Genomic DNA, 15,648 nt, shown 5'->3' with positions numbered 1-15,648 from the left:
CCAAGTACAGTAAAATTGAAAGATAAACATAAGGTAAACATTTGGATCCGAATTATTTTCTTCAACCTAATTTCAGTGTCAGTTGTCATAGATCAAATTGTACCCCTCCACTCCAAGCCAGCTGTAGTTTTCTAATTCCAGAATTCAAATTTTAACACTAGTTGAAAGACACTTCAAAAAAAAACTTGAAAAACATGAACAAACAGCAACTTTGACAGACACAGAGGTGACATTAACTTTATGTTTACGGTCCCAGCAACTTTAAAGATGATTTCCAAATGGAAGTGTTTCTCAACCAGTCCCAGGGAAAACTACACATCAGTCTAATCAAACAAGACTGAGGTGCTTCCAGATAGTTTGAAGATCACAGCACTCATTGACTGTTCACAATAATACCTAGAACTAATTGTAGATTTATTTACATCTTCCCCTTTCTTTTGTTGCTTTTTTTATTGTCTGGGAGTCTGAAAGAGAATCCAGTTTTTTTTTTAATTTTAGAGGTTCAGCATGGTGGCAGGCTCTTCTGGCTCACAAGTCCATGCCGCCCAAATACACCAATTAACCTACAAACCCTGAACATTGTTGAACAATGGAAGGAAACCAGAGCACCTGGAAGAAGCGCACACATTTTTTGACCAATCATTTTCATTTGCTGCACTCTCACCATTCCACCACTTGAGGGAGACGTTGCTTCTTCAATCACCAAAACCAGTTGTTCAACTGAGTTTTAAAGCATTTTGTAAAAACAGATTTGAGATCAACCACAATTTATGTTACCAGATCATGTTTATAATTATCTGTGGGCAAAGACAGTCATTTTTTTCCCATTGATCCCACATTGAGTCGCTGGCACTGATGAGCTGCCCCATAGGCCAAAGTGGCCAGGTGAGGTGCCGGAGGCCGGGCAGCTGACAGGGTGGGCTGTTTTAATCATTCCAAATTGATTCATTATGTGCTCAGTTTCATAACTCCAAAGGAAATGGGCCAATGACAATTTTTCTCAAGCAAAATGTTTCAGTAAAATATTTCAGTGATTCTCAACCTTCCCTTCCCTCTTACATACCACCTTAAGCAGTCACTTACTAGTCACAGAACATTATGGCATAGGGAATACTTAAAGTGGTATGTGAGTGGAAAGTAAAAGGTTGGGAACCACTGCTCTATTCCCTTGTCTCCTTTCCTCTAACTCTCTCTCTCTCTTTCCCTATCCCTCAGTATCCTTTCCTCCAGTTCTGCATTTACAGTACTATCTCTCTCCCTCGATCAATTCTCAGATTTTCTCTCCTGCCCATCTATGGCCTCTTGCCTGCTGGTCTACGCTCCTCCCTCTACTCTTTCCTCCTTCCTCCCCCAGCCTTTTTATTCAGGCACCTGCCTGCTTTTTGATCATTCCTTGACAAAAGGCTCAGGCCCTAAATATTGGTAATGTTTTTGCCTCCCTATTGTCACTGAGGGACCTGCTGAGTTTCTCCAGCATTTTTGTGCATTAAGCTACAATCACAAGGTCTGCAGACTTTCTTGTTTCATTCCAACAGTATCACTCTGCTTCCAGATGTTAGGAACACCTCTTTTCACAATGTTTGGTCATGGACAAGTGAAAGCGAGTGACAGGAACACTACGTGGAAAAATAAACAGCTGTCAACAATGCCTTCTTGTATTTAGCATCTCGATTAAAGGCTGCAAATTTCTTTGGCATTGCTCCTTCTGCAATTTAGCCAGAACAATTAGAAAGGCTCTTATTAACGCAGATCAACATGGCTTTACTGTGCTTGCAGTGCCGAGTGAAGAGCTGGGAAGCCAAATTGCATTCAATGGACTGGTGCCTACATCTGAGCCTGCTGCTTCAGTGTAGACACCATGTGAGATGGAGTTTCTCACCACACTGAGTGGACTTTCATCACGTTCTGTCCGCATACTGGAAATAAAAGTACCAACTTATTGCACAGCCTTTCAAGGATTTATTCAGATATATTGTCAGAGTACATTCATGACATCACATACAACCCTGAGATTCTTTGTTCCTGTGGGAGAGTCAGAATTACCATTTACTGGTGGTGCTAAAAAAAAACTGTGCCTGATGTACATATGTAAACAAATAAAGAAAACTGATAAAGAAATTTAAACAAACTGACTGTGCAAAGCAGAGAGAGAAAAAAAATCAATAAAGTGCAAAAGAGTCCTTAAATGGGTCCCTGATTAAGTTTGTTGTTGAGGAGTCTGATGGTGGAGGGGTAGTAGCTGTTCCTGAACCTGTTAGTATGTCTTCTAGCACTTGGTTTCTTGATGGTAACAGTGAGATCAGAGTGTGTGCTGGGTGCTGTGGATCCTTGATGATTGCTGCTGCGCTCCGACGGCCTACAACTGTAAAGTTAAAATTACAGCATTTGATCAGAAGGACCATCCTGTGATCTTTACTCAGCAAGAACACTGGTATTCCACTGCTATAAAAGCAAGAATCAGGGGGGTGTGGCGTGATAACTTAGGGAGAAAACGTGGAAAACTTCTCACCTGGCAGAATTAATTAATACCTGACTTTTTAAAAACTTTTAAAAATATTGAATAATTTTTAAACTCTTCTAGAGATCTGAAAAGATGGCTGCAAAAAATCTAAAACACATATTGCAAAAAAAAAAGGCTACACCTGAAGTTACAGTGATGGAAGAAGCTGGGTCTACTCAGCCTCTGATCCTGGTTCCTCTTCAGCCTCGATCTACCAAGCCTCCTTGGGGAAGGATTCAAACTCCAGCACCTCCTTCTCGGGGAGCTGGAGAAGATGGCGCTGGAGCACGGAAGAAACAACAGAAATGACTGTAGAATCAATGTGCATGTGCAGGACTTCGCGCATGTGCACTACGGAAGTGATTGAGTCAGAGCTTGCAGACCCGACTTTAACTGTGGTAGCAGGTCAAACGAGGGCCAAACAGAAAGCCCGTCTACTCTTTCAACATTAGCTACATCTACAGAAGAAGAGGAGGAGGTAGGAGTAGAAGAGGAAAGTCTTGTGTCACAATCACAGGGAGAGGAATCAGAAGGAGGAGGAGGAGATCAGTATATTCAAGGTAAAATGGGTGCGTATTATGTTACCCCAAAACCTCTTGACCAACAAATTTTTGAAAAAATTGATTCAATCAGTGAAAAAATGGTTGCAAATTTTGCAGAAGTGAAAGCAGATTTTACTACTCAACTGGGAGGTATGAGAGAAGATATGACTGTAATGAAGACAGATATGGCAATGTGTAATAAAACTGTTGATAAAATTAAAGTTCAAAAATTTGAAGACTTTCAGGAATGTCATTTGGAGGTAGAAGAATGTAAAAATACAGTTAATAAGTTCGAAGATTCTTTTACGGCGTGGGAAATTCAGAAGAAGGATTTATTGCAAACAGTTGATATGTTGGAAAATCAGAGTAGAAGAAATAACGTAAAAATTGTTGGTTTTCCTGAGGATTTTGAGGGCACTAAAATCCAGGACAATTTTTTCAAAATTGGTTGCCTGAAATTTTCCAAATGGTTTGGAACTTGATAGAGTACATAGAGCGCTAAGGAAGAAACCGTATCCATGACAGCCACCATGCTCTATTTTGATTAAATGTTTATGTTACCAAGATAGAGAAATGATTTTGAAAATGGCAGTTCAAAAAGCCAGGGAACAACAAAGCCCTTTTAATGATTCAGAATAATAGAGTATTCTTCTATGCAGATTTGAGTAATGAAATTTAACCCAGCAAAGTCAGTTTTGTGGATGAAGGGATACAAATTTGCTTTTCAATACCCAGCATTTTTATGGACAATTTCAAGTACAATTTTTTGTTAATGAATCTGAAGCTTTGGAATTTGCCAATTCATTGCTTAATAATAAGCAGAATGGATCATCTCAACAAATGGAAGAGGATCAAAAAAAAAAAATCGAATGGAGGGATAAGACAGCCAACTGGGGTTCAAGTTGAAATTGACAAGATCAAGTCAACCGAGACCTTGAAGAAGCTTACCAATTTTGATTGACTGATTGAAATTAAATGTTGATATTCTGTCTGGGGGAGGCAGATCTTTTTTTCTGCTTTCCTCTTCTGAGGCCTCGTTCCACCAGTGGTGAGAGCCACTTCTCGTAATTAAGGGAGTTGGTGCTGACCTAATCAGTGCTTTTTGTTTTTTTTTTCTTCTTTTTTCTTTTATTATTTTATTATTATTTGGAGATTATTTTCTATCTTTGGAGATTATATATGTTTTGAAAATTGACTGTGGAGACAAGGGTGACCTTTAGAGAAATTAACTTGGAAATTTGAATTAGAAATTTGAACTTCCACATTTTCAGAATTATTATAAAGCTGCACAATTGAAATTTATTAATGCAATCTTTGATTTAAATAAACCTTCAATTTGGGCAAGTATAGAATTAGATAAAATTGATGAGAAATCAATGTTAGAATTTATTTATAAATGGAATTCAAAATTGTTAATTGGTAGGGACCATTTAATTGAAATGTGGAATAAAATTTATCATGAGATAGGTGGAAAAGGAAAGTTTTCAGTGAAAATGCCTTTCTATCAAAATTAACTTTTTCCTTTAACTGTCAATAATCAGTTTTTAAAGATATGGAACCAATTGGGGATTTAAAAAGTTGAAGATTGTTTTGAAGCAAGGAAGTTTCTATCTTTTAATTGGATGAAGGAAAAATTTCAAGTTCCTAGTAATACTTTTTTTTGCTATTATCAGGTAAAAACCTTTTTATTGGAAAAATTAGGACATAGTTTAAAATTACCTAGACAATCTGCTTTTGAATTATTAAGGAAGAAACAAATACGTTTATTTCTGAAATGTATAAGTTATTACAAAATAAAATGTCTAGGTTAAATGTTCATAAATCAAGATTAAAATGGGAATTTGACTTCAATAGGAAGATAAATGAAAATGTTTGGAGAAAATTATATAAGGATAGTATGACTAAGGTTATAAAAATAAGATATAGATTAGTACAATATAATTTTCTACATCAATTATATTTAACTCCTCAAAAATTAAAGAAATTTAATTTAATTTCTTCAGATTTGTGTTTTAGATGTGGAGAAGAGATAAGTACCTTTTTTATATTTGACTTTGACCTGCTCTAAGGTTAAGACTTTTTGGATACAAGTTAAATTGTCTTTGGAGCATGTATTAAAAGTGAGACTTCCATTTGATCCAATTTTGTTTTTATTAGGGGATATTGTCGATTGCTTTAGAATTAAGATTGACTATGTACAGAATTGAATATCTATGTTTACCCTTGGTTGTTTCTAAAAAAACATTTGGCCATCACCTGGAAATCTTATTTAGTTTTAGAAATGCAAAGATGGCAAGCTGAAATGAAATCCTGTATTCCTTTAGAAAAGATAATGTATAATTTGAGGGATAAATATAATTTTTTTGTAAAAGTATGGAGCCCATATCTATAAATTTTTGGCTTAAAAATTTAATCTCTCAATCCGCTCCGATGTGGTGTCTTGGTTTCCATAGGAAAAAAGTTGAATATTGTTGTTTTTAGTGATGGTCTCCTTTCTTCTTTCTTAGTCGGTGGAAGGGGGAGGTGGATGGATGTTAGTGGGGTGAATGAGGGAGGTTGGGGAGGGATTTATTCAATTATATATTTTCTGTATGAATATGTTATAATTGATGTTATATGATTTAAAAATTATAAATAAAATATTTTTAAAAAGCGGGATCCACTACACAGTTCACTTGAAAAGCTTAGGGGCCTGATCGTGCCACTTAGGAAAAAATGGAAGAGCTGAGGTGCAGCATCCCGAGTAACTCCATGTAGCCCCCAAGTATTGTCATCAGCAGTATTATTGGAAATCTGTTCCCCATTCAGATGATAACAAGAAGAAGCAGTGGGATCAATGTTTTTTTTAATTAGTAACATAGTATTTCATTCATTTTTTTTTAAATCTAGAAGCTGAAATACATACAATAAAGCAGGGGTGTCAAACTCAAATTCACAGAGGGCCAAAATTAAAAACTTGGGCTAAGTCGTGGGCCAAACTAAATATTTATTGAAAATTTTCAACAACATCTGCATGTTTTCTCTTCTCTCAACATATGTAAGGTTAAACTTTTTCTTATTTAAATAAATGTTTAATAATAGTTTTGGTTAAACTCTTTCCAGAAGAAGCATTAACAAATGAGAAATAAAATATTCAATAAATAATATTTCTCTATAGCCTTTAAGCTCCTTTTAAATGTATTTTTTTTCACAAGCCAACAAGTCAAAAAAATAACAAATTGCTTCAATGAAAATCCAATCTTTCAACTAGGAACAGTCCAAAGTTAACCAAAGAAAATATTAATCCAAGCTTATCTTGCTACACTGTGATTTACTCTGATGCACCTGGGTCTAAACCAGATACTTGGCATCTCTTCTTAGATGCAAGTTCATCAAACTCTGGGGTCAGAGGTTGCCTGCCACCTGTCTTGAAAGGTCTTGTTTTCTGTCTTTCGTTTGGCCATTTTTCGTAAGGGGTTTATTACATGTGAGTTAGGCGACAGGTCGCAGATGTTAATGAAAGTAAAGAGAGGAGGTGGGGGCGATTAGCGGGCTGATGCCAACACATTTGCAAAGCATTCTGGGATTTGTAGTATTAGCTGTGCATGCGCTATACTGGCGCGGTGGCCAGCGGGCCAGCTCTAATACATATGTGATATGATTTTGCGGGCCAATTATAATTATATCACAGGCAAATTTGGCCCGCGGGCCTGAGTTTGACATGTGTGCAATAAAGCATTGCCAAGCTATAATGAACATGAATCAGGAATTAACTTTCTACCATGTGACGCACCAAGTTAACAAAACCCATGCAGCTGTTTTTAATTCACTTTTGAATTAGTCTTGAGATTTTAGTGAGGCTATTAAATAAATCTCATCTGAACAGCAGCCAACAGAAGTTTCCAACCCCCCAAAAAAACCCATCAAACTCTAAAGAGATGTGGGATTTCTTTTCTGTATTGAAGCATTACAGAAAATGAATAACGTTCATCTATAAATTCAAGCCACTTTAAACCTCTTCCAGATTGAAATATAATTATGGATTTAAATTGAAATAAGATACCTCAGAAGCAAAGAAAAATTATGCTACTTACCAGTGATCTAGTTAAAATTGTGTTCAGCAATAAACTTGCTGGTGTGGATATCTTGCTATCTAATATAAATGTCAATTTAACATACGTACCAAATTTAGTGCTAATATTCCAGAAAATATCTGCAGCCTAAATATCATTTGCCACACAAGACTGTGAACTTTAAGTAATAGCTTCCTTTACCTTTAGGTCAAAGGGCTGAAATTCAATTCAAGTTGTGAGAACATAATCTAAACTGGCATTTTCTCCAGGCGTCCTGCAATATTAGAGGGGCTGCCCTTCCAGCAGAGGCATCAAAGCAAAGCCTGATTTCCATTCTTAGCTTCTATAAAAGATCTTGTCGTGCTTCTTAAAGAAGAAGTTAGTTTTCCCTCCTGTAAAACCCAACATCTACCCTTCAGCCAACACTACTAAATCAGATCACAGAACTGGTCTTCCATTTACTTCACCATATATTATAATTCTATTTTGAAAGAACTGATGGACTTTTACCTCAAACCACAATGCACCCACAGCCAGGCTGCAAATAAGTCTCCTGTAAAATGTTGCATTCCCTATCACATCTGTCAGCCGCCAATAGGTGTTTAAGGGCTGCATTTAAACAGTAAATTCTCTGGAGGATCCAGAGGTCACCTTTAAAGTTATGTTTACATTGCAAATCAACTTGATTAGGCATCACAGAACACATTGAGAACAAAGGCAAGAAAGAGTGGTGGAACACGATGCAAGACTCAGAATATTTTGCTAGATCACTAAGCCTGTTCAAAACATGATTAAAAATGGGAAAGGAGGAATGTCACGTGATGCCATAGGATCAACACGTGCGTTCCTGACTCCCTTGGGTAATTGGCTAAAAAAAGTTTTAAATAAGCACTGTTTTAAGCTTAAAATATTTTTAAAGTCTATTTAAACTTTAGATCGATGATGCTTCAAAAAAAAATTATAACAATGGCATTGGGAACCTGATAGGAAGACAAAAAAAAACTTGGGCCTACCTTGACGACGAAGCACTAAACTTCATTCTGTCTCCTGACTTGGTGAACTTCTGGAGGGAACTCCCCACTGCTCGTGGGGAGAGATGGCATCAGTGGAGAACCCATGAGTGAACCGCACATGCGCAAGAAATCACACGTGCAGGGTGCATCGAAACCCAAAGCACTACTGGGAATGCAGCAGTCCCTTGGAGAAAAGCTGGGAACTTTGACTTCTGAACACAAGGAGGAAGAATCAGGCTCAAGAGGAGGTTCTTCAGCTGAAGATGAGGAAGAAGGGATACAAGAAAAAGAGGTAGAAGTAATTACATTTGGATTTTGATTTCCTAAATGGGATGGAAGAATTTGGTGATTTATTTCTTCCTTTTATATTAATCAACTGAATTAAGTGATTCAAGCTTATATGTTGAATATACCAAAGGAGTTGGCTTCTGTGGGATTATGTGTGTGTTTGTGACCTTGGTTACAACCTGTAAAATAGAGGGATTTAGTGTTGTTTTAGACAACACTTGCTGGGAGGGTTCTTCTTTGTCTAGTTATGAGTACAGTTAAGCGCATATATTGTTATGAGCGCAGAGGACCTCAAAACCCAGCAGCAATAGATATTCACTAAGACAAATGCTTACTTAAACAAAAGTTGCTTTTAATTATTTTTAAACATGAAAACAGGATCAAACTTCAACTTATCACTATTAACTTAACTAACCTAGCAACCCCCTTCTAATTCTAAGTGCACGTGTATGTAATGTGTGTGTAAGTTTAGAAAAATTCTTTAATTCACAGTCCAATCTCACTTCTCATTCCTCCAAGTTCACTGTTTGCAGGCAGTTCTTATACTGTGCACCGAATTTAACATGTATGAAGTTCACCAGGCTTTGGTGCTTGAAAGGTAAATGGTTACTGCTCAAGAAAGTTCTTGTTGGTTTTTAGAGAGAGATTTGTTGTTTGCTGGACACCCACAAAACTGATTCCTTTTATTCAGCTATGCCAGTCTCTTGCCGAAGAAACTTGCCCCATCAGGGTTTTCCAGATGATAACCTCTTTCTTTCAGGTCACCACAACGTTCCTTTTTGTTTCCCTTACTTCAAGTGAATCATTAGGCAGCCAGTCCTCTCCTCTTGTATGAACCACAAGGGCGTTGATCAGGCTGAACTAAGCACTCACAACCTATCTTCAAAATACAGTTTTTCCACAAGCTTGCCCGCTTGTCCTGTTCCAGTCCCAGTTGCTACTGCTGAACTATAAAAACTGCAGAGCTGAATTCTCTCTCTCTCAGAGAAAAGCCCATTTGACTCCCTCTCTGCTTGCAAAAAAAAAACAAAAACAAATGATCCCCTTAGAACAGCAAATTGCACTCAGACAGCCTGTGGCTCTGACGAGTTCTTTCATATGTTGCTTTTCAAAACAACAATCCATTAGTGAAGTCCCTTGGGCACTCTTCAAAGTTTTTGCAAAGACTCCTAGAGCTGACCTGTCGAGCATGAGCAGAGCTACAGTATTTTAAATTAAATCTGTTTTGAAATATTTCTATGTGACCTACGCTAAAAACCTGTCACACTTTATCTCCCAAAATCATATCTATATACAATATAAAACACAACATATTCTGTCACAATATATATCTTTATATTATTGTTTTTCTTTTTCTGTCTTCTTTGGATTGCTGGAGGAGGTACATATATAGATGCATAGATTCTTTTTGTTGGATTGTGAAGTCTACGGGATGGAGTGAAGGAGAGGGATTAGTTAATATTTGGTTTATGAGTAAAGTAATTAAGTTTGTAAATGTTAATGTTAATGGGTTAAATGGAACAATAAGGAGAAAGAGAATGTTAACATATTAAAAAATTGGGAGTAGATATAGCTTTTTTACAAGAAACACATTTAACTGAAAAAGAATATTTGAAATTAAAAAGAGATTAGTAGGTAATGTGATGTCTTCTTCAGTAATTCTAAAGCTAGAGGGGAAGAAATTTTGATTTAAAAAAATCTTCCTATAAGGTTCAAAATATTCTTACAGACCCTGCAAGTAGATATGTAATGATACATTGTCATTTTTTTTCCAAACTGTGAACACTTTTGAATTTGTATGCTCCAAATATTGATGATGAGAAATTTATTCTAGATACTTTTTTTTAAACTTAGCAGAGGCACATGAAAATATTTTAATAGGAGATTTTAAATTTTCTTTATACCCTTTGTTAGATCTAACAACAAGAACAAAAGCTGCTAAAGTTACATTGGGTCTGATGAGAGATTTGAATTTGATTGATGTATGGAGAAGAATTCATCCTAGAGAGAAAGATCATTCACTTTACTCCAGTAAGTTTGATTCTTATTCTAGAATTGATTTATTTTTGGATTTAGCTCAAATACAGGCTAGGATTCTTGAAGTGAATTATAAGCCAAGGATTTTATCTTTTACCCTTTGTTAATAACTATGGAAATGCCTGATAAAGAGAAATTGATATATAGATGGTGGCGGCGGATTTGTGGGTGGAAGGTCATGTTTGACCAATCTGATTGAATTTTTTGAAGAGGTGACTAGGAATGTGGATGAGGGTAGCGCAGTGGATGTTGTCTATATGGACTTCAGTAAGGCCTTCGATAAGGTACCACATGGAAGGTTAGTTAGGAAGGTGCAGTCTTTAGGTATAAATTTTAAGATAGTCAAATGGATTGAACATTGGCTGAAAGGGAGAGGCCAGAGAGTGGTAGTGGATAATTGTCTGTCAGGTTGGAGGCTGGTGACCAGTGGTGTGCCTCAAGGATCTGTATTGGGCTCATCGTTGTTCGTTATATACATTAATGATCTAGATGATGGGGTGGTGAATTGGATTAGTAAATATGCAGACGATACTAAGATAGGTGGAATAGTGGATAATGAAGAAGGTTTTCAAGGATTGCAGAGGGATTTGGGCTGCTTAGAAAAGTGGGCTGAAAAATGGCAGATGGAATTTAATGCTGATAAGTGTGAGGTGCTTCATTTTGGTAAGAAGAATCAGAATAGGACATACGTGGTAAATGGGAGAGCATTGAGGAATACAGAAGAGCAGAAAGATTTAGGAGTGATGGTACATCGTTCCCTGAAGGTAGAAACTCACGTGAATAGGGTGGTGAAGAAGGCTTTTAGTATGCTGGCCTTTATCAATCATTGCATGGAATATAGGAGTTGGGAGGTGATGTTGAGATTGTATAAGACATTGGTGCGGCCTAATTTGGAGTTCTGTGTGCAGTTCTGGTCGCCTAATTATAGGAAGGATATAAACAGAGTGGAGAGAGTGCAGAGAAGGTTTACCAGAATGTTACCTGGGTTTAAGCATCTAGAGTATAGGGAGAGATTGGACAGATTAGGTCTTTATTCTTTGGAGCGTAGAAGGTTGAGAGGGGATTTGATAGAAGTATTTAAGATTATGAAAGGGATAGACAGAATGGATGTGGATAGACTATTTCCGTTAAGAGGAGGAAAGATTAAAACAAGAGGACATGAGTTAAGAATTAAGGGGCAGAGGTTTAGAGGTAACATGAGGGGAAACTTCTTTACTCAGAGAGTGGTAGCCGTGTGGAATGATCTTCCGGGAGAAATAGTGGCGGCGGAGTCAATTGTATTATTTAAGAAAAGGTTGGACAGGTATATGGATGAGAAGAAGATGGAGGGTTATGGGCATTGTGCAGGGAGGTGGGACTAGAAAGGGGTGTTTGGTTCGGTGCGGACTAGAAGGGCCTAATGGCCTGTTTCCGTGCTGTAATTGTTATGTTATCCAAATGTGAGACCCTTTTGAGTGTCTATAAGTAATTTTTTTTTTAAACAAGAAGTTACAGGAGCTGCTTTTTCGTTAAATTCTGATCTGTTTTTATTAGGAAATATTGAAGGTTCATCTCCTAAATTGAAATGATCAATTTATCAATAGAAATTTGTTAAATTAGCATTAGCATTTGTGAGAAAATGTACTGCAATTACTTGGAAATCGGATATACCTTTAACATTGCCAAGGTGACATACTGAAATTCAAAGTTGTATCCCTTTGGAAAAAAATTACTTACAATCTAAGAAATAAATAGTCTATGTTTTTAAAAGATTTGCACCTGTATACTAGATAATGGGATTAAATTTGTAGTGATATCCTTTGTATCCTTCTAGCCCTGCAGAATCCTCCTCTATATCTTGTGATGCGTTGCGCTGCACGACATCTCCCTCTGCAACCCAGGATTCTTTGTTAGTTTTTTTTTCTTTTTATATATTCTTTTCATTTTGTGTTTTTTTTTTCTTTTTATATATTCTTTTCATTTTGTGTTTTTTTTCTTTTTATATATTCTTTTCATTTTGTGTTTTTTTTTCTTTTTATATATTCTTTTCATTTTGTGTTTTTTTTTCTTTTTATATATTCTTTTCATTTTGTGTTTTTTTTTCTTTTTATATATTCTTTTCATTTTGTGTTTTTTTTTCTTTTTATATATTCTTTTCATTTTGTGTTTTTTTTTCTTTTTATATATTCTTTTCATTTTGTGTTTTTTTTCTTTTTATATATTCTTTTCATTTTGTGTTTTTTTTCTTTTTATATATTCTTTTCATTTTGTGTTTTTTTTCTTTTTATATATTCTTTTCATTTTGTGTTTTTTTTCTTTTTATATATTCTTTTCATTTTGTGTTTTTTTTTCTTTTTATATATTCTTTTCATTTTGTGTTTTTTTTTCTTTTTATATATTCTTTTCATTTTGTGTTTTTTTTTCTTTTTATATATTCTTTTCATTTTGTGTTTTTTTTTCTTTTTATATATTCTTTTCATTTTGTGTTTTTTTTTCTTTTTATATATTCTTTTCATTTTGTGTTTTTTTTCTTTTTATATATTCTTTTCATTTTGTGTTTTTTTTCTTTTTATATATTCTTTTCATTTTGTGTTTTTTTTCTTTTTATATATTCTTTTCATTTTGTGTTTTTTTTTCTTTTTATATATTCTTTTCATTTTGTGTTTTTTTTTCTTTTTATATATTCTTTTCATTTTGTGTTTTTTTTTTCTTTTTTGTGGGGAGGGAGGGAGGGGTTTTGGGATGGATTGAAAAGCCATCATGCATGTAATCAATTTGTTCTCTTTTATCTGTATATTGTAATAATTGTAGTTTGCTGCATATATGGAATGTTAAATAAAATATTCAAAAAAAGGGAATGCAAGTTTTATCTTCTACCCCCATAGGCTTGTAGATTGTTAGTACAACATGACCTTATTTTATTTATGAGATTAGGTCTTTCTGTCCAGGCCAATCTTTATTATTCTTCCCCTCTAATTGCCCTTAGAAAGTTGAAGAACTGCAGAAAATGTTCAATATATTAATGAGTGCGGATGGCCTGCTTAGGTGCCTTAATCATTCCTTTATTTGCCCTGATCCATTTAAAACTCAGTTTTCAGAAACATATACCCATACTTATTTCTTGTAACTGTTCTCCTAACAAAAGGGGACAACACCGGCAGGTGCACCTTAGACAATAAATTACAAAAACGTTAACACCATAAAAAAATTGAGCATTTTACACCATGATATGCAGGCATCCAGGATTTTTTTTTTGGAGCAGGTAGGCAGGGCAGTCAGATTTTAAAGGCTGATTCCCAGATTCATTATTCAGTTGTGATGTCATTAGGTCACAGAGTCATTAAGTTATATTGCACAGAAATAAGTCCTTCAGCCCAACTCGTCCATGCTGACCATGGTGCCTTCCTGAGCTGACCCCATTTGCCTGCTGTTGGCCTGTAACTTTCTAAACTTTCCTATTTATGAACATTTCCAAAGGTCATTTAAAAGAAATTGAACGAACCTCTACCATTTCACCTACCTCCTGTGACCCCACACAAGGGGACCTGTTACCCAAATTTTAAATGGATCAGGGCAAATAAAGGAACAAAAAAAGCACCTTAGCAGGTCATCTTCACATGAATAAAGTGAACATTTCCTGCAGCTTTTAAACTTTCCAAGGACAATTAGAGGGGGATGATAATGATAATAGTTGGGCCTGGCCAGAATGATCACATCTCATAAGTAAAATAAGATTATATTGTGCAAACAATTTACAAGCCCATGAGGGGATAAAATACATTGCTTTGCATTCGCATGTTTTCATTAGGTTTAAATGCAGCGAGTGTTCAACAACTATTTCTTCCCCAAGTTCTCAACATGTTCAGCGATGCCTCGTCAAGTTGATTTGCAATGTAAACTTAAGAGCTTTAAAGCTGATCTCTGAACTCTCTAGAGGATTTACTGCTTAAATTTAGCCCTTAAGCAACTATCTATGGCTGAAAGATGTGAAGGGAATGCAACATTTTACAGATTTATTCTTAATATACTCATAAAATATCTTGGAATTCCCCTTTATGTACTTTAAATGGCATGGATTAGCTATAATTAGTTATTATTTGCCCTCCTGATTTCCCTCTTAATTATACTCCCATATTTCTTACTGTTCCTCAAAGATCAAATATATTGTCAGTGTACATACATGACATCACATACAACTCTGACATTCTTTTTTCCTGTGGGCCAGGCAGAATTTATATTTATTGGTTGCATAGACTGTACTCAAGAAAAAGATACATATACGAAAGAAAGAAAGAAATGTAAACAAACTAACTCTGCAAATACAGAGAAATAAATATATATAAATAAACAACAACAAAGTAAAAAGTCCTTAAGTGAGTCTCTGATTGAGTCTGATAGTGGAGTGGTAGCAGCTATTCCTGAACCTGGTGGTACAAATCTTGTGGCACCTATACCTCTTTCCTGAGGAAAGTAGTGAGAACAAAGCAAGTCCTGAGTAGTGTGTATCCTGCATAATTGTAATAATAATAATAATAATAATAACAATTACAGCACGGAAACAGGCCATTAGGCCCTTCTAGTCCGCACCGAACCAAACACCCCTTTCTAATCCCACCTCCCTGCACAATGCCCATAACCCTCCATCTTCCTCTCATCCATATACCTGTCCAACCTTTTCTTAAATAATACAATTGACTCCGCCACCACTATTTCTCCCGGAAGATCATTCCACACAGCTACCACTCTCTGAGTAAAGAAGTTCCCCCTCATGTTACCTCTAAACCTCTGCCCCTTAATTCTTAACTCATGTCCTCTTGTTTTAATCTTTCCTCCTCTTAACGGAAATAGTCTATCCACATCCACTCTGTCTATCCCTTTCATAATCTTAAATACTTCTATCAAATCCCCTCTCAACCTTCTACGCTCCAAAGAATAAAGACCCAATCTGTCCAATCTCTCCCCATACTCCAGATGCTTAAACCCAGGCAACATTCTGGTAAACCTTCTCTGCACTCTCTCCACTCTGTTTATATCCTTCCTATAATTAGGCGACCAGAACTGCACACAGAACTCCAAATTAGGCCGCACCAACGTCTTATACAATCTCAACATCACCTCCCAACTCCTATATTCCATGCAATGATTGATAAAGGCCAGCATACTAAAAGCCTTCTTCACCACCCTATTCACATGAGTTTCTACCTTCAGGGAACGATGTACCATCACTCCTAAATCTT

The 15,648-nt window shown here is 35.9% G+C and overlaps 1 long non-coding RNA gene across 1 annotated transcript in view; it reads left to right on the top strand.

The window, feature by feature from the left end:
* The first annotated feature begins 10,316 nt into the window (after positions 1–10,316).
* LOC138738661 (uncharacterized) overlaps positions 10,317–15,648 on the top strand; it is a 66,746-nt gene continuing 61,414 nt past the window's right edge. The window contains exon 1 of the long non-coding RNA XR_011341659.1: positions 10,317–10,426. This is a non-coding gene — a long non-coding RNA (uncharacterized lncRNA). The remainder of the gene's footprint in view (positions 10,427–15,648) is intronic.

Source organism: Narcine bancroftii, chromosome 7, assembly GCF_036971445.1.
Source record: "Narcine bancroftii isolate sNarBan1 chromosome 7, sNarBan1.hap1, whole genome shotgun sequence".
Lineage (NCBI taxonomy): Eukaryota > Metazoa > Chordata > Chondrichthyes > Torpediniformes > Narcinidae > Narcine > Narcine bancroftii.
This window is presented reverse-complemented; position numbering and strand designations above follow the sequence as displayed.